We start from the raw sequence: 19,856 nt of genomic DNA, 5'->3' as shown, positions 1-19,856 counted from the left end.
ACACAGTGACTCAGTCACATACCATATCTGTGCTCAGCCCAGTGTGCTGCATCATCTATGTATAATATCTGACTGTGCTCACACAGCTTAATTGTGGGGGAGACTGGGGAGCAGTTATAGGTTATAGCAGGAGCCAGGAGTACATATTATTAAAATTAAACAGTGCACACTTTTGCTGCAGGAGTGCCACTGCCAGTGTGACTGACCAGTGACCTGACCACATTGACCACCAGTATAGTATACTATATTGTGATTGCCTGAAAAAGTTAAACACTCGTCGTGTGACTTGTGTGGTGTTTTTTCATTCTATAAAAAACTCATTCTGCTGACAGACAGTGTCCAGCAGGTCCGTCATTATATAATATATACCTGTCCGGCTGCAGTAGTGATATATATATATTTTTTATATCATTATTTATCATCCAGTCGCAGCAGACACAGTACGGTAGTTCACGGCTGTAGCTACCTCTGTGTCGGCACTCGGCAGTCCATCCATAATTGTATACCACCTACCCGTGGTTTTTTTTTTCTTTCTTCTTTATACATACTACATCTCATTATCATCCAGTCTATATTAGCAGCAGACACAGTACAGTACGGTAGTCCACGGCTGTAGCTACCTCTGTGTCGGCACTCGGCAGTCCATCCATAATTGTATACCACCTACCCGAGGTTTTTTTTCTTCTTCTTTATACATACTACATCTCATTATCATCCAGTCTATATTAGCAGCAGACACAGTACAGTACGGTAGTCCACGGCTGTAGCTACCTCTGTGTCGGCACTCGGCAGTCCATCCATAATTGTATACCACCTACCCGTGGTTTTTTTTTCTTTCTTCTTTATACATACTACATCTCATTATCATCCAGTCTATATTAGCAGCAGACACAGTACAGTACGGTAGTCCACGGCTGTAGCTACCTCTGTGTCGGCACTCGGCAGTCCGTCCATAATTGTATACCACCTACCCGTGTTTTTTTTTTCTTTCTTCTTTATACATACTACATCTCATTATCATCCAGTCTATATTAGCAGCAGACACAGTACAGTACGGTAGTCCACGGCTGTAGCTACCTCTGTGTCGGCACTCGGCAGTCCATCCATAATTGTATACCACCTACCCGTGGTTTTTTTTTTCTTCTTTATACATACTACATCTCATTATCATCCAGTCTATATTAGCAGCAGACACAGTACAGTACGGTAGTCCACGGCTGTAGCTACCTCTGTGTCGGCACTCGGCAGTCCATCCATAATTGTATACCACCTACCCGTGGTTTTTTTTCCTTCTTTATACATACTACATCTCATTATCATCCAGTCTATATTAGCAGCAGACACAGTACAGTACGGTAGTCCACGGCTGTAGCTACCTCTGTGTCGACACTCGGCAGTCCGTCCATAATTGTATACCACCTACCCGTGGTTTTTTTTTCTTTCTTCTTTATACATACATACTACATCTCTTTATCAACCAGTCTATATTAGCAGCAGACACAGTACGGTAGTCCACGGCTGTAGCTACCTCTGTGTCGGCACTCGGCAGTCCGTCCATAATTGTATACCACCTACCTGTGGTTTTTTTTTCTTTCTTCTTTATACATACATACTACATCTCTTTATCAACCAGTCTATATTAGCAGCAGACACAGTACGGTAGTCCACGGCTGTAGCTACCTCTGTGTCGGCACTCGGCAGTCCGTCCATAATTGTATACCACCTACCCGTGGTTTTTTTTTCTTTCTTCTTTATACATACATACTACATCTCTTTATCAACCAGTCTATATTAGCAGCAGACACAGTACAGTACGGTAGTCCACGGCTGTAGCTACCTCTGTGTCGGCACTCGGCAGTCCATCCATAATTGTATACTAGTATCCAATCCATCTCCATTGTTTACCTGAGGTGCCTTTTAGTTGTGCCTATTAAAATATGGAGAACAAAAATGTTGAGGTTCCAAAATTAGGGAAAGATCAAGATCCACTTCCACCTCGTGCTGAAGCTGCTGCCACTAGTCATGGCCGAGACGATGAAATGCCAGCAACGTCGTCTGCCAAGGCCGATGCCCAATGTCATAGTACAGAGCATGTCAAATCCAAAACACCAAATATCAGTAAAAAAAGGACTCCAAAACCTAAAATAAAATTGTCGGAGGAGAAGCGTAAACTTGCCAATATGCAATTTACCACACGGAGTGGCAAGGAACGGCTGAGGCCCTGGCCTATGTTCATGGCTAGTGGTTCAGCTTCACATGAGGATGGAAGCACTCAGCCTCTCGCTAGAAAAATGAAAAGACTCAAGCTGGAAAAAGCACAGCAAAGAACTGTGCGTTCTTCGAAATCCCAAATCCACAAGGAGAGTCCAATTGTGTCGGTTGCGATGCCTGACCTTCCCAACACTGGACGTGAAGAGCATGCGCCTTCCACCATTTGCACGCCCCCTGCAAGTGCTGGAAGGAGCACCCGCAGTCCAGTTCCTGATAGTCAGATTGAAGATGTCAGTGTTGAAGTACACCAGGATGAGGAGGATATGGGTGTTGCTGGCGCTGGGGAGGAAATTGACCAGGAGGATTCTGATGGTGAGGTGGTTTGTTTAAGTCAGGCACCCGGGGAGACACCTGTTGTCCGTGGGAGGAATATGGCCGTTGACATGCCTGGTGAAAATACAAAAAAAATCAGCTCTTCGGTGTGGAAGTATTTCACCAGAAATGCGGACAACATTTGTCAAGCCGTGTGTTCCCTTTGTCAAGCTGTAATAAGTAGGGGTAAGGACGTTAACCACCTCGGAACATCCTCCCTTATACGTCACCTGCAGCGCATTCATAATAAGTCAGTGACAAGTTCAAAAACTTTGGCCGACAGCGGAAGCAGTCCACTGACCAGTAAATCCCTTCCTCTTGTAACCAAGCTCACGCAAACCACCCCACCAACTCCCTCAGTGTCAATTTCCTCCTTCCCCAGGAATGCCAATAGTCCTGCAGGCCATGTCACTGGCAATTCTGATGATTCCTCTCCTGCCAGGGATTCCTCCGATGCATCCTTGCGTGTAACGCCTACTGCTGCTGGCGCTGCTGTTGTTGCTGCTGGGAGTCGATGGTCATCCCAGAGGGGAAGTCGTAAGCCCACTTGTACTACTTCCAGTAAGCAATTGACTGTTCAACAGTCCTTTGCGAGGAAGATGAAATATCACAGCAGTCATCCTGCTGCAAAGCGGATAACTGAGGCCTTGACAACTATGTTGGTGTTAGACGTGCGTCCGGTATCCGCCGTTAGTTCACAGGGAACTAGACAATTTATTGAGGCAGTGTGCCCCCGTTACCAAATACCATCTAGGTTCCACTTCTCTAGGCAGGCGATACCGAGAATGTACACGGACGTCAGAAAAAGACTCACCAGTGTCCTAAAAAATGCAGTTGTACCCAATGTCCACTTAACCACGGACATGTGGACAAGTGGAGCAGGGCAGGGTCAGGACTATATGACTGTGACAGCCCACTGGGTAGATGTATGGACTCCCGCCGCAAGAACAGCAGCGGCGGCACCAGTAGTAGCATCTCGCAAACGCCAACTCTTTCCTAGGCAGGCTACGCTTTGTATCACCGGTTTCCAGAATACGCACACAGCTGAAAACCTCTTACGGCAACTGAGGAAGATCATCGCGGAATGGCTTACCCCAATTGGACTCTCCTGTGGATTTGTGGCATCGGACAACGCCAGCAATATTGTGTGTGCATTAAATATGGGCAAATTCCAGCACGTCCCATGTTTTGCACATACCTTGAATTTGGTGGTGCAGAATTTTTTAAAAAACGACAGGGGCGTGCAAGAGATGCTGTCGGTGGCCAGAAGAATTGCGGGACACTTTCGGCGTACAGGCACCACGTACAGAAGACTGGAGCACCACCAAAAACTACTGAACCTGCCCTGCCATCATCTGAAGCAAGAAGTGGTAACGAGGTGGAATTCAACCCTCTATATGCTTCAGAGGTTGGAGGAGCAGCAAAAGGCCCTTCAAGCCTATACAATTGAGCACGATATAGGAGGTGGAATGCACCTGTCTCAAGCGCAGTGGAGAATGATTTCAACGTTGTGCAAGGTTCTGATGCCCTTTGAACTTGCCACACGTGAAGTCAGTTCAGACACTGCCAGCCTGAGTCAGGTCATTCCCCTCATCAGGCTTTTGCAGAAGAAGCTGGAGACATTGAAGGAGGAGCTAACACGGAGCGATTCCGCTAGGCATGTGGGACTTGTGGATGGAGCCCTTAATTCGCTTAACAAGGAATCACGGGTGGTCAATCTGTTGAAATCAGAGCACTACATTTTGGCCACCATGCTCGATCCTAGATTTAAAGCCTACCTTGGATCTCTCTTTCCGGCAGACACAAGTCTGCTGGGGTTGAAAGACCTGCTGGTGAGAAAATTGTCAAGTCAAGCGGAACGCGACCTGTCAACATCTCCTCCTTCACATTCTCCCGCAACTGGGGGTGCGAGGAAAAGGCTCAGAATTCCGAGCCCACCCGCTGGCGGTGATGCAGGGCAGTCTGGAGCGACTGCTGATGCTGACATCTGGTCCGGACTGAAGGACCTGACAACGATTACGGACATGTCGTCTACTGTCACTGCATATGATTCTCTCAACATTGAAAGAATGGTGGAGGATTATACGAGTGACCGCATCCAAGTAGGCACGTCACACAGTCCGTACTTATACTGGCAGGAAAAAGAGGCAATTTGGAGGACCTTGCACAAACTGGCTTTATTCTACCTAAGTTGCCCTCCTACAAGTGTGTACTCCGAAAAAGTGTTTAGTGCCGCCGCTCACCTTGTCAGCAATCGGCGTACGAGGTTACATCCAGAAAATGTGGAGAAGATGATGTTCATTAAAATGAATTATAATCAATTCCTCCGCGGAGACATTGACCAGCAGCAATTGCCTCCACAAAGTACACAGGGAGCTGAGATGGTGGATTCCAGTGGGGACGAATTGATAATCTGTGAGGAGGGGGATGTACACGGTGATATATCGGAGGATGATGATGAGGTGGACATCTTGCCTCTGTAGAGCCAGTTTGTGCAAGGAGAGATTAATTGCTTCTTTTTTGGGGGGGGTCCAAACCAACCCGTCATATCAGTCACAGTCGTGTGGCAGACCCTGTCACTGAAATGATGGGTTGGTTAAAGTGTGCATGTCCTGTTTTGTTTATACAACATAAGGGTGGGTGGGAGGGCCCAAGGACAATTCCATCTTGCACCTCTTTTTTCTTTTATTTTTCTTTGCGTCATGTGCTGTTTGGGGAGGGTTTTTTGGAAGGGCCATCCTGCGTGACACTGCAGTGCCACTCCTAGATGGGCCCGGTGTTTGTGTCGGCCACTAGGGCCGCTTATCTTACTCACACAGTCAGCTACCTCATTGCGCCTCTTTTTTTCTTTGCGTCATGTGCTGTTTGGGGAGGGTTTTTTGGAAGGGACATCCTGCGTGACACTGCAGTGCCACTCCTAGATGGGCCCGGTGTTTGTGTCGGCCACTAGGGTCGCTTATCTTACTCACACAGTCAGCTACCTCATTGCGCCTCTTTTTTTCTTTGCGTCATGTGCTGTTTGGGGAGGGTTTTTTGGAAGGGACATCCTGCGTGACACTGCAGTGCCACTCCTAGATGGGCCCGGTGTTTGTGTCGGCCTCTAGGGTCGCTTATCTTACTCACACAGCTACCTCATTGCGCCTCTTTTTTTCTTTGCGTCATGTGCTGTTTGGGGAGGGTTTTTTGGAAGGGACATCCTGCGTGACACTGCAGTGCCACTCCTAGATGGGCCCGGTGTTTGTGTCGGCCACTAGGGTCGCTTATCTTACTCACACAGCGACCTCGGTGCAAATTTTAGGACTAAAAATAATATTGTGAGGTGTGAGGTATTCAGAATAGACTGAAAATGAGTGGAAATTATGGTTTTTGAGGTTAATAATACTTTGGGATCAAAATGACCCCCAAATTCTATGATTTAAGCTGTTTTTTAGTGTTTTTTGAAAAAAACACCCGAATCCAAAACACACCCGAATCCGACAAAAAAAATTCGGTGAGGTTTTGCCAAAACGCGGTCGAACCCAAAACACGGCCGCGGAACAGAACCCAAAACCAAAACACAAAACCCGAAAAATTTCCGGCGCTCATCTCTAGTAAAGGTATGGGAAGGGGTGCGTGGCTGGGAAGCTGCTGAGTGTCCTCTGTCCTGTTGCTCATGTACAGTATGTACTGTAACAGATTTTCAAGTAACTGCCCAGAACACCTGCTGCTGTCACCACTCACAGGGCAGTTTTACTAAGCCTGGCTCTGTGTCCCCTCTCTTCTGTCCTGTTCCCATCGCATCCCTGCCACCTCTGTGCTGGCCCTGTCTTCCATCTCTCCTGTCCCTGTCACCCCTGTCCTGTCCTGTCCCTGCCACCTCTGTGCTGGCCCTGCCTACCATCTCTCCTGTCACCCTTGTCCTGGCCCTGTTATCTCTCTACTGACCAATCTGTTCTGTCCCTGTGACCTGTGTCCTGAACCTGTCACCTCTGTGCTGGCCCTGTCTCCCTTCTCTCCTGTCCCTGTCATCCCTGTCCTATCCCTGTCACCGCTGTGCTGGCCTATCCCTGTCTCCCCTCTCTCCTGTCACCCCTATCCTGTACCTGTCACCTCTGTGCTGGCCTATCACGCCTGTCCGAACCCTGTCACCCTGTCCTGTCCCATCCCTGCCATCTCTGTGCAGGCCCTGTCTCCCCTCTCTCCTGTCCCCTCTGTCCTGTCCCTGTCACCCCTGTCCTGTCCCTGTCACCTCTGTGCTGGCTCTGTGTCCCCTCTCTCCTTTCAACCCTGTCCTGTCCCTGTCACCTCTGTGCTGGCCTATCATGCCTGTCCTGTCCCTGTCACCCTGTCCTGTCCTGTCCCATCCCTGCCACCTCTGTGCAGGCCCTGTCTCCCCTCTCTCCTGTCCCCTCTGCCTGTCCCTGTCACCTCTGTGCTAGCCCTGTCTCCTCTCATTCCTGTCACTCCTGTCCTGTCCCTGTCACCCCTGTGCTGGTTCTGCCTCCCCTCTCTCCTTTCAACCCTGTCCTGTCCCTGTCACCTCTGTGCTGGCCTATAATGCCTGTCCTGTCCCTGTCACCCTGTCCTGTCCCATCCTCGTCACCTCTGTGCTGGCCCTGTCTCCCCTCTCTCCTGTCACCCCTGTCCTGTCCTTGTCACCTCTTACCGGCCCTGTCATCTATCCCAGCTGACCCTTCTATTCTGTCCCTGTCACCCCTATCATGACCCTGTCACACCTGTACTGGCCCTGTCACCCTTCTTTCCTACTCCTGTACTGTCCCCTTCCTGCCACTTCTGTGCTGTCCCTGTCCCCTCTTTCCTGTCACTGTCATCCCTGTCCTGTCCCTGTCACCCCTGTGCTCATGGCCCTATCATCTCTCTCTGCTGACCCTTCTGTTCTGTCCCCTCTGTCCAGTCCCTGCCACCCCAGTCCCTGTCCTCACCTGTCAACTCTCTCTGGGCCCTGTTAACTCTCTCTCCTATCCCTTCAGTTCTGTCCTGGTACCTCTGTCTTGGTTCTGCCCATGTCACCCCTGTCCTGTCCCCTCTGTCCTGGCCCTGTCACCTATGTCCTGGTCCTATCACCTCTCTCTTGTCCCTGTCACCTCTATCTTAGTTCTCTATCTTGGTCCTGTCATTTTTGTTCTTCCCCACTGGACTGTCCATGCCATCGCTGTATTGGTCCTGTCACCTCTATTCTGTCCTTGAGACCCCTCTCTCATGTCCCCTCTATTCTGTCCTGGCCCTGTCACCTCTGTCCTGTCCCTGACACCCTTCTCTCCTGTCCCCTCTATTCTATCATGTCCCTGTCATTCCTATACGCTCCCTGTCTTCTCTGTCCTAGTCCTGTCACCCATCTCTCCTGCCCATCTGTTCTATCGTGGCCCTGCCCCCTCTGTCTTAGTCTGTCCTTTCCCCACTGGACTTTCCCTATCATCTCAGTACTGGCCCTGTCACCTCTGTCCCGGCACTTTTTTTTTCGAGTGGTGGGGGCACCAAACTCTAATTTTCGGGGATGAACTTACGCCACTGCTTGATGGCCTTGCCCTGTGCTGGGCGGCCCCCAGTATGCGATTACAGCCAGTTGCAGTTTTGCTAAAATTCCAAACTGCAACTGAAGGGCCAATATGTGCTAATGTAAAGAAACAAAAAACAAAACAAACACCTTCATACTCTGCCTGCCAGATCACCAAGGTCACTACTGAATTTAAATGTCCCACATTATTCATCCCTCTCAGCTTATCTAAACAAACCGACATGATCTTCTTTCCTCTATTCTGATGGTTTATTTCAAGCATGCTGAGCTAGTAGAGGAGAAAGGGGCACAACATGAAACAAATAGAGCGACTGGTGAAATGACATAACAGGTGGCACAGTAGTGATGTAGACAGTGGTTGAAGTGGGCCAGTATATGGCCATGTGTCATTTCACTGCTCCTACTGCCTCTCAGCTATGACAGGAAGAGGGAAATTTTGTTATTCTTGCTTCACAACAGCTGAACGTTTCTGTTCTGGTCATAAAACATCATTACAGGATGGGACAGCACTGATGGTGTAATGGTTAGCATTACTGCTTCACAGCCAAAGGTGTTTCTAAAATGGGTGCAGTGTGTGCGGTGCATACCGGCCCCTGGGTTTCAGGGTGGCCCACAACGCACACACTGCACCTATACATTATACTTACCTTTCGGGAGTCCAGCAACAGCGACCCTGCACTACGGACAGCAATCACTTGGAAAATGGCCACCACGGCCATTTCCGAGTGATTTGCGTATGTGCAGTGGATATCTCCCCAGCAACAAGGCCTGGGCGCCAAGTTGCCAGAGTCTACTTGCTGCCAGAAAGAAGGGGGCCCATGAAGGAGGCTGCACGTGGATCCCCTCCTCTCTTAAAATGCCTCTGCTCACAGCACTGAGGTCATGGGCTTGATTCTCCCCAAAGCTCTAACTGTGTGGAGTTTATATATTCTCCCTGTACTTGTGCACAAGTACAGTTTTTTGAAGCATGCTGGAAGATTAATTGTCTCCTGACAAAAATATGATCCCTAGTGTTTATGAATGTGCATGTACAGTATATGGAATATTGATTGTAAGCTCCACTGGGAAAGATACTTATGGGAATAGCCAAATATTCTCTGAAAAGCACTGCAGAATATGTGCGCACTATATAAATAACTAATAACAAGCCACATTGTAAATGGATTAATGAAATAAAATAATTGATTTCTTATGATCTAATAGCACTCCAGGATATTGCACAACACCATTAATTGTAATTTAAAGTGTTACTTGAAATGCAAAAAAGTTAATGTAAAATCATATACATTTCTGCAGATTGTGGCCACTGGATTCTGCCGCTCAGATGAACATGTTATAAGTGGGGCAAAAAGTAACATGAAATTCCCGGTAATATTAGGCCATGAAGCTGCAGGGATTGTAGAAAGTGTAGGAGAAGGCGTAACAGACCTTAAACAAGGTAAGACTATTATTACCAAAGGCATTGAACTGAAATATTATTATTATTATTATTATTATTATTATTATTATTATTATTATTATCCATATAGAGCATTTAATGAAAACCACTGATGGTTGACAGTAAATGTACAGGAACACTTCCAAAGTTGAAGTTTCCATTGTTAGAAAAGGCATCATAAGAATGTACATTATTTGCTTACAACCAATCAGATGCCACCCTCTAAGGCAGTGGTCCTCAAACTTTTTTTTTACATGACATACTAGATAACTGTTGTTAACATGTATGATGAAATACAGTATATTAAAGATATGAAAATAAGCACAATGCTCTAGATTAATACAGTTTCAAGTAAACCCTACTGTGAAAAGGAGCCTGTGACTTGTTGAACTTTAAGTTACAGCAAGTTATGCCAACTTGGCCATGTTGGATATGCATTGTAAATGATTACCGCTTTAAAAATATGGGTATTCTCACCCTAAGTTCTGGACCTACGGTAACTCAGACCCTATTAGATTTACCCCAACATGTGTTAAATAATATTCAATTTCTTTTCTTGTTCCTGCAGGAGACAAAGTCATCCCACTGTTTGTTCCTCAATGCAGAAAATGCAGATGTTGCCTAAATCCAGACAGTAATTTATGCTACAAAACTGAGTTAGTAATTTGTGCATTATAAGTAAATATCAAAAAGTCATATTGAATAATTAGAATAATAGCATAAACCAGTACAATGCAAAAACTAAATAAAAAAAATGAGTCTCCCATATCCCAAATTCCAAAATAGGGAATTTTATGCTGTCCCTAGACCTAAAAAGAATAAGATGATAATCCTATTAGTAAATAATTGAACCTTCCAGCACACATAAAGGCTTTTGGAGACATCTCTGCATGCTAGGAGAGTGCCTAGATCTTTGACAGGTAGGAAAATCTGAAGATGCGCACTTTGCAAAAGTCCAACACCCTATCTCTTTAGAACCAGCTCATTCATTATATAGAATTTTCTCCCTAAATAATATTATCTAGCCTCATTAATTTAGGGATTATCAAAATAATACATTGTTCTTAAAAAAATTTGCACATATGTCAGCTTGTCTATTTCTTGGGGGTAACTGACTGCGCTTTTGAGGTAGACTTCCAACAACTACAATGCAAACATTCAGACAGCAAGCTAGGATATGGACAGGAAAGCATTTTGGTAACACGTTAGGATAATTGTAGGCAAATAGCCCACCTTTAGTGCATTGTGCCAAAGGTTAAACATGAAATACAAATTCTAAATACTATGAGAAAAAAAATCTATCACTAGGAAGCTATTTTCACGTTTAAAAAAAGGCTACAATATATAGCATGTATTCAGATATTTTTCCTTATATTAAACAGCATTGGTAAATACAATGGGATGTTATTGGACAACACCAGCAGATTTACTTGCAAGGGGAAAGTTGTTCACCACTTCATCAGCACCAGCACTTTCACTGAGTACACTGTGGTGGATGACATTGCTGTTGCTAAGATACATAAGGATGCACCGCTGGAAAAAGTCTGCTTGATTGGATGTGGCTTTTCTACAGGATATGGCTCTGCTGTGAACATTGGTAAAGTAAGTATTAAATGTACATTATTAGTTTTTAAAAATGCTAATAGTTATTGGAGGAAATAACAATAGGATAAGATATAAAGACACTACTTGGTTTGCACTATCTGGTTATCTCCGAATTACATGGGCCTGAATGTGTTCCCTTGAAACCAATAAGTTTGCCTTATCTGCACACATAATGATTTGTGTCCTTCACTCCCATGTCTAGTGTGCAGCAGGATGCCTTGTGTTTGGGAACTGATTGGTATCCCTTTTCTAAGTATAATCAGTTAAGGTGTGCATAGAAATTAACTTTTAAGGGGCAAATATAGGCCCAGATCCAGCATCACTCGTGAATGTGCTCAAATCTCTATTAGGCTGGTTTGCGAATATGCAAGGTCGTAAATTGCGCTCTCTTCAGAACGCAGTCTAAGTCGTGGCAGGGGGGCGGTGAACACATTTTTTGTTGATGCACCGTTTGGGGGCGGGCCACATTGGCTGTGTGATGACACACGAAGCTACTGTGATCCAAAAGATAGTGGCTCTCCGTCTGCCTATGCAAAAGAGCTTGCATGTTAGCCAGGGGGGGGGGGACCTGGCATGCAGGGGGAACTTGGCACTGTGCTGGGTCTCCCCCTGCCTGTCAGTGTTAAGGGTTGTAGTTGTGCGATTTTTCGGACAACTACGACCTATGCTGACTTAGGCCCTTAAACCCTTTATTTGCCGGACACAGCGCGATACTACCAATTAGAGATGTATGCCTGGCCATTTTTGTGTTTTTATGTTTGTTTTTTTGTGTTTTGGTTTTGCCAAAACCGCCCTTGTGAGTTTTGATTCTATTTTTTTTTAAATCATAACAACAACTAAAATCACAGAATGTTGGGTGTTTTTGTTCCTACGGTATTAGTAACCTCAATAACATTCATTTCCACTCATTTCCAGTCTATTTTGAACACCTCACATCTCACAATATTGTTTTTATCTAGTTTAGGCTAAAGGTTGCACCGAGGTAGCTGGATGACTAAGCTAAATAACAGAAGTGGGTGGCACAAACACCTGGCACATATAGGAATGGCACTGCAGTGGCAGACAGGATGGCAGTTTTATAAACTATGCCCAAAAAATGCTCCATAGAGCTCATAATGCAAAGCAATAAGGTGCAAGATGGAATTGTCCTTCCCACCCCCCTCTGTGTTGTACATATTAAACAGGACATGCACCGTTTAACAAACCAATCATTTCAGCGACAGGGATGTCACTTGTGGTTTGTTTGGGCCTCCACAAAACAATTTATTAGAAGGACTTCCTCCATTAAGTAGTTACTCTGAGGATGTTGATGATGAGGTGTTAATTACATTATAATCTTGTACAATAAATTTCATGTCTTCGCCGTAACATGGAGGAGTTACCTACGTTCCTACCTCTACTAAAAATGGAGCAGATGCTTTTATACACATTGTCAGGATTGGGGTAAAAATAATTCCACACCCAAGAGGTGGATTTTTTGGTGTTATGCCCAGGCATCGCAATGGCTTTCTTTTTATCAAGGTCAACAACTGCAGCCATCGGTAGCTGACTTACACAAACAACGTCATCATCAACATTCTCACTGTCAGATAGTACACACATATCCCCCTCATCCTGTCCCACTTCCACACACAGGGGGGCATCAGTGTCTAGGGCACGGGCGGCGGGGTGCAGGATGCAATCACTTGCTCCACACCCACGCAGGGAGAGAGAGGACAGGCTGCCTCTTCTGCTGCAGCCGCAGGTGCTGGGCTAGGGAGAGCGGTTGCTGCAGCGGCAGCCAGTTCTTTCTCTCATGTCTGGCTTTCTGCAATGGGAAAAGGGGAGGGGGCAGCAGGACCTGGTTCTGCTCCGTACACCTCCAACAGGCCCGGGCCGTAAAGAATACCCCACCCTCCTTGGCACCACTGACTGGTTGTAGCTGGTTTAGGCAGCAGATGATAGGGCACATTGAATTACACAAGCAGCAGTCAGACCATGCAACAGACAATAAGCAGAATTGGGGTACAAAGGCAACAGTTAGTCTAGGCAGCATTCTAAACAAGGAGTGTCAGTAGTCCTGATGACTCAAAATAACTGTAATAAAATACTGTAACAAGCAATCATTCTCCTAAAGCTGCCATTTAAAATAGCATGGACCAATCAGTTAGAATATGAGACAAGCTGCTGGAGGAGCAGAGAGCATATGCAAATACAGGGGCATAGCCAGAACTTTGTGGGCCCCATAGCAACATTTTGAAGGGGCCCCGTCCCAATGCTTCTAGAGAGACACTTCTCTGCAGTTGGTAATTTTATGCCCAATAATAGTGCCCTAGTTAATTTTCTGAACCATAGTAGAGCCTTATTTAATGTTATGCCCCATAGTAGTGCCCTAGTTTCTTTTATGAATCGCAGTAGTGCTTAAGTTCACCCTATGTCACATTTCAGAGCTGCCAGTACACATTATGCTGCACAGTACTCCCAATTCACATTATGATATATAGTGCTCCCCGTTCATATTGTGCCTAATTACAGTGTGTCGGTTCATATTATATAACATTAATATGCTCTCTAGTTCATTCTATACCACACTACAATGAGCAGGGGCATACCTAGATATATTGCAGTCCGCAAGGAAAAAGTTTGAAAGGACCCCTACGTACCACTCAATGGTGAAAAATGTATATAATACATGTGACAGGTAAGGTGGGCCTCTCTCAGCTCTGGGCCCCATAGCAGCTGCACTGTCTGCACCTATGGTAGCTACGCCCTTGTACAAATATATGATCATACAGCGTACAGGACCCATGGACCAGTTATAAAATTATCATTGCTGTTTTTAACACAGAATGAATGTATTATTCTACTACACAGCAAAATATGGAAAATACAGTAAGGAACAAGTGCCCTTTGCCAGATGTTACTTTAACAATATTTTCTGTTTTTACAGGTGAATCCTGGTTCTACATGTGCAGTATTTGGCTTAGGGGGAGTCGGGATGTCTGTGGTTATTGGATGTAAATTAGCAGGTGCTTCCCAAATCATTGGAGTTGATTTAAACAGTAATAAATTTGCAAAAGCGAAACAGTGCGGAGCCACTGAATGTATTAACCCAAAAGACTACAAGCTTCCCATCCATGAAGTCCTGGCACAGATGACCAATGATGGAGTTGACTATGCATTTGAGGTCATTGGAAACACTACAGTGATGGTTAGTAAAGGAAAACTTGTTTTAAAAACTGATGATAGATGTCTGATCTTTATTATGATACCTAGTGTTGTTTATTTGTATTAATTAAAAAAATACATTCAAATAGCAACATTTACAGTTAGGAGAAATCCCAGATGGAATGTGTAACTGTGCTGCTTGGCAAACTCCTGTTGCACTCCACAAGGGATGAAGTGACAAATTTTAAATGTGCAGATTTGGGAGGGGGGTGAGTCTTACTTCAATTATAAATATCAGTGTAAAGATAAACCTGCTTATTGTTTACTAGGTGATTCATCGCACCCTACGGGCGCTCTTCTCACTGTTGTAGGGGGCTACGCCCTCTTAACCCTTGCAAGCCCTTGTGTCGTGCAATATTTTTATTATATGGAGTATTACCTCCAATCATAATTGTGTGAGTGGTTAAATATTGCACAGACAAAGGGCTTGCAAAGGTTTAGGGGTCGTAGCCCCTTGCAACAGAGTGAACACGCAGGGCCTGATGAATCACCTAGTAGGTGCTGTGGTTGGGGGAGTGACGGATGCGGGGGAGATGCGGATGGGGGAGGGAGTCCGGGGGTGCCGCTGGTGGGGGAGGGGGTCCGGCTGGCAGCACTGCCTGACTCGCTGAATCAATGTAAAAGGTGAGAGTGCTGTGCAGTGTCAGGGACACCAAACCCACTGCACTGCACAGCACTGTCACCTTTTACATAGATTCAGAGTCCAGACATTACCCTCCGCGATATCACCCACTCTATCCATTACATTAGCCATCTCTGGGATTCCAGGCCGGCAGCCCGGGTGCTGTGCTGCAGAGTCAGGGCCTCTGGGGATCTGGGCACGGCTGTGGCAGGGAGTCACTTCTGTGACACCATGCGCAGAGGAGGCTCCAGGGCTCAGAGAGTATGCGGCGCAGGGAGGGCTATGAAAGCCTTCCGTTGCACCGCTTTCATACACATCTATGACAGTGACCGCAGCTAGGGAGTGGGGATTGTTGATGCCGGAGGGAGCGGGCGGACTGGCAGCAGGACACAGGAAGCTGCAGTAAAAGGATTTTTTTTCCTATCTACAGTGCAGAGACTTGCTTCATACCCTCCAACTGTACCTTTTTGGCAGGTACAGTACCTATTTTTATGGTCTGTACCGATTTTTTTCGAATTTGTAGCGATTTTTATGTGTAAATTGTTGGAGGGTATGTTGCTGCAGATGCAGTGGGCCTAGTTTGGGGTGTGGGCCTGGAGCTGCAGCTCCATCAGCCCCATTGTTAATCCTGCTCTGGGAACGCACCTCAGCCAAATGCCTGCCATTGGATGTAACCTGTGTGAGAGGGCATTTCTCACCCAATCAGTTGTGGACTGGGTGTGATAGACCTGCCGCTAACCCAATGAGAGTTCCTAGCCACGCCCAGCGTTATACACACATGCACAGAGTCAGAGATCTGGGCTATTATAGTAGATGGACTACATGCAAAACATGACCATATTTTACCTGCATACAGTAAATGCCTCTGCAGCTGATGACAGCTTCTGCCTGAATACTTAATAGTAACAATTAGACATTAACACTATAAATATAATAATGTCATGAGATATAATGTAAGTGCCATTGAAATTTATCAGCCTTATTATTTAGGTAAAATAGGGTGGTAGCAGAAGAAAGAACAGCCTGCTAATCAGTGACACCACTTCACTTAACGCAAGAGGTCACTTCCAACTTCATCTGCTTGAGCCAGTTGCCCAAATATTAGAGGGGAGCACACGTCACCAGTGCAGTTAGATGGCTATTGAACTGCCACTATTTCCTGGCAACCACTCAAAATGCTGTTAAAATAAAGAGAGGAGGAAGGGATGGTGGAAAATTCATTAAAAACCGAGGCTGATCTAATGCTATCTGAACTATATAAGGTCACAAGGCACAGCCTAGTCACCAGTCATCCCCAGCAATAAAACAATCAAAACTGTCACCCACACATCAAAATACAAATATGAAAACACACTGTCATAAGTCATGTGAGTCACCAGCTGCCGCTGCCTTGGGGTTTAAAGGTTAACAAGCTTATGTCAGTCCACCATTATACTGAAGCCCCTTTCATCACACTATGGTTTATACAGAGGCAAACTCCCACCACACTCACCGTCCAGCACGGAGTGAAAGTAATACATTCAAAGTGCATGGAATTTAAATTTGCATAATCACTAGTCTTCCTCCTAATGCACTATGTGTGATTCATGTAATCTTTCAGCTGGGTCTCGGTCTATAATGACATCATTCACAACAAAAGCTGTCAGGATGCAGAAATATGAATTGATGTCATTGTAGTCTGAAAGAAATCCTCAAAATGAGTCTCTTGGACCATCCTGTAGTGCGCACAAGTATGATTTAGTTGGATTTGCTCCTGGTAATGACATTTAGCACTGTATACCACAATACAACTTGTATGCGATCTATAATTTTGTCTTAGTACAATAGGTGTAATAATATAACTGTTCTCCACAGACAGAATACAGCACAATCTGTTGGCAGTGGGAACAGTATAAGATACAATCTAATGTATTTAATAACAGTTAAACACACACTTATTTTATTTAAGTTCCAAAGTATTCAAGGAGACAATTTTTTCTTAGCATTAACATCATACTTACCTTTCCTCCCGGATCCTGCGGGAGACACCCTTTTTTTTTTTTTGTAGTCCCCTGCAACCCAAAAGAGTGGAAACCCCTCCCGCACTTCCTAGTGAAATGGGCAGAACGGGAAAATATATAAAGAGAAACTGCAGTCCCGGTGGAGCCTAATGACGCGATTATGTTAATTGCGCCATTTTAGCCCCACCTCCTATGCAAACATGGTACAACCACATCAGTTTCAACAAAAGGCTATGGGGTCTTTTGACACAATTAGCATGACCCTGCTCCTGTTGCCGGCGCCGCCCACCTGCTTCTCCTCAAGGGAATCTTCCGGAGATATTAATAGTATTGTAGGCAAGTACTGCATACCCTCCAACTGTTTTGGCTCTCCAAACTTCCATTGAAAGTATAGGAAAAGGGGTGTGACCACGCCCCCTTTTCAAATTTGTACCGATTTTTATGTTTAAAATGTTGGAGGGTATGTTACTGTATGATTAGCATACATTATTTCATATTCACACTTACCACAAACACTCAGAGCCCACATATAATCTAAACCTCACCCACATGACACGCTGAATTATGTTTTTTGTAATGTCATGTAAATTACTAACCAACACTAGGTGATTATTGTTTCATTGTTGTCTGTCATTTCATTAGACATCTGCTCTTTTATCTTCTCACTTCGGCTTTGGAAAAACAGTAATTGTTGGAGTAGCTCCATCAAATGCTGTTATGTCTTTTGATCCATTACTGATGCTCACTGGACGAACCTTGGTCGGAGCTCTGTTTGGAGGTAAAAAGATTATTTTATTTCTGTGAGATAATGTGATTGCAGCTACTGTATTACTCTTATTACTGACTTATCAAACATGAACTGTGTGAATTACATGTTCTTGTTCTAATATAGTGATAATATAGTGATAAGATTTTAACAATAATTAATAACTTGCTATACTCCTTACTTTACTTTATATGTATTTTTTTTTACAGGCTGGAAGAGCAAAGATGATGTACCAAAACTGGTGGATGACTATTTAAACAAGAAATTTGAATTTAAGGAGCTCATAACACATAACTTGCCATTTGACCAAATCAATGAAGGATTTGAACTTCTGCGCAAGGGAGAGACGTATGTGACATGTCTGTTCTGGAATTGTACATTGCATGATCTTTTGATATTAAAAATATACCTAGTTAGTGAATGAGTATTAGATATGCTGGTAACAGACCACAAGTTATGACTGGTGAGCAAGAGATCTTCATTCATAAGGGATGATATACTAAGCATTGGAGAAAGAAAAAAGCTGCCATGTTACATGCTGAGTTTGAAATATGAGCTGAATGACTGTTACTTTATCTCTCTCCACTTTCTCTTTTTCTCCAAGGCTTAGTACATCGGGTGTAGTACGGGTGACCGGCGGTCTCCTGACCGCTGGTCACCTTACCGACGCCGGGATCCCGGCAGCATACCGACGCCGGGATCCCGGCGGGGAGGGGCGAGTGCAGCAAGCCCCTTGCGGGTTCGCTGCGCTCGCCACGCTGCGGGCTCGGTGGCGACCTGCGGTCGCCACGGGTTCTATTCCCACTCTATGGGTGTCGTGGACACCCACGAGTGGAAATAGTCCCTGTTGGTCGGCATGCCGACCATCGGGATAGTGAGCCGTCGGGCTCACGGAGGAGGTCATGTGACTGTCGGTCAGCCGACCGGCGGTCACATGACTACCACCCAGTACATCTGCCCCATAATCAGCAATGCACAATAAAACACATAGGGGAAAATTCAAATCTTAGCATGCCGCCTATCTCCCGTCTAAAGTGACGGGAGATAGAGGGGCAATATTCAAATTGCCCCCGTTATCGCCCCTACCGCGCCCAGTACAGTCGAAATTAGGCGCGCAAGTCTCCTAAACCCGACTAAACAAATGGGCGCGATCGTAAAAAGACCTGTTTGGGTGCCCAAACGGGTCTCTTTAAGTGCATTTCAGCTCGCTACCACCTGGCGGGCGCGATTGCAGCCGGGAGGGGGAATAACATTTGAATCCAGCCCATAGTATTTTTCTGCTTAGAGTTAAGGGAGGTACACTTGGATCGACATTCATTTAATTTCTAAGCAATCTGACTAGATGTGTGTAGCGGTGGGAGCGACAGCGATGCACGGTCCTGCGCGTTGCTATCGCTGGTGCTAGATTGGCTGTGCTGAGCGGGGAGAGAGATGTATGCTGACCGGTCCGCTCAGCACACATCTCCCTCCACATCTGCCCGTCTGTACTGCCCCTAAGACTTATGTCCAGCTCTAAAGAGAGCCTTAAGTGTTTCTTACCTTTGGCAAAACGTTGCTGAATTATAACAGCAGCTAACAGTATGTCCTTGACCGTAAATAATAAATGGACTGCTAAGATTATTTATTAATGTGCAGTGTCACTGTGTTTTCTCCCCAGTATCCGTACTGTGCTGACTTTTTGAAGCCTTTGGTTCTGATGACGAACTCTTTTTGATGTCTTAAATATGATACGCAGTAATCAATATATTATACTTTTACTAATGTCTAATAATGAGAAGTGTATGATTTTGTATATTTTTGCTTAAATGTATCTCGCACAATTCTGAAGCACTTACTTTTAATGACTTAGGTTCTTTCACAAGTTTAGCTGATCCTTTTATCTGCTTATTTTCACTTAACTTCTTTGTAGTTGAGCAGGCAAGCAGCCACACATGTTCACAAAGTGCAAAACAGTGCATTACAGGAGCTGAGGAGAGGAAAGATGTAATATAGAACATGCTGTACACTACCTCTTGCCCTCAGCTTCTGTAAAGCAGCCATGTGTATCATAATAATGTATATCAATCACTACAAAAATACTTCAAAGTAATGATAATTAAGCATATGTCATAATAAAATAT

At 45.2% G+C, this 19,856-nt stretch overlaps 1 pseudogene; it reads left to right on the top strand.

Moving 5' to 3' along the window:
- The window catches only part of LOC134945066 (alcohol dehydrogenase 1-like), a 115,700-nt pseudogene extending 96,230 nt beyond the window's left edge, over window positions 1–19,470 (top strand).
- Window positions 19,471–19,856: the final 386 nt, after the last annotated feature.

Source organism: Pseudophryne corroboree, chromosome 1 (genome assembly GCF_028390025.1).
Source record: "Pseudophryne corroboree isolate aPseCor3 chromosome 1, aPseCor3.hap2, whole genome shotgun sequence".
In the NCBI taxonomy this organism is placed as follows: domain Eukaryota; kingdom Metazoa; phylum Chordata; class Amphibia; order Anura; family Myobatrachidae; genus Pseudophryne; species Pseudophryne corroboree.
This window is presented reverse-complemented; position numbering and strand designations above follow the sequence as displayed.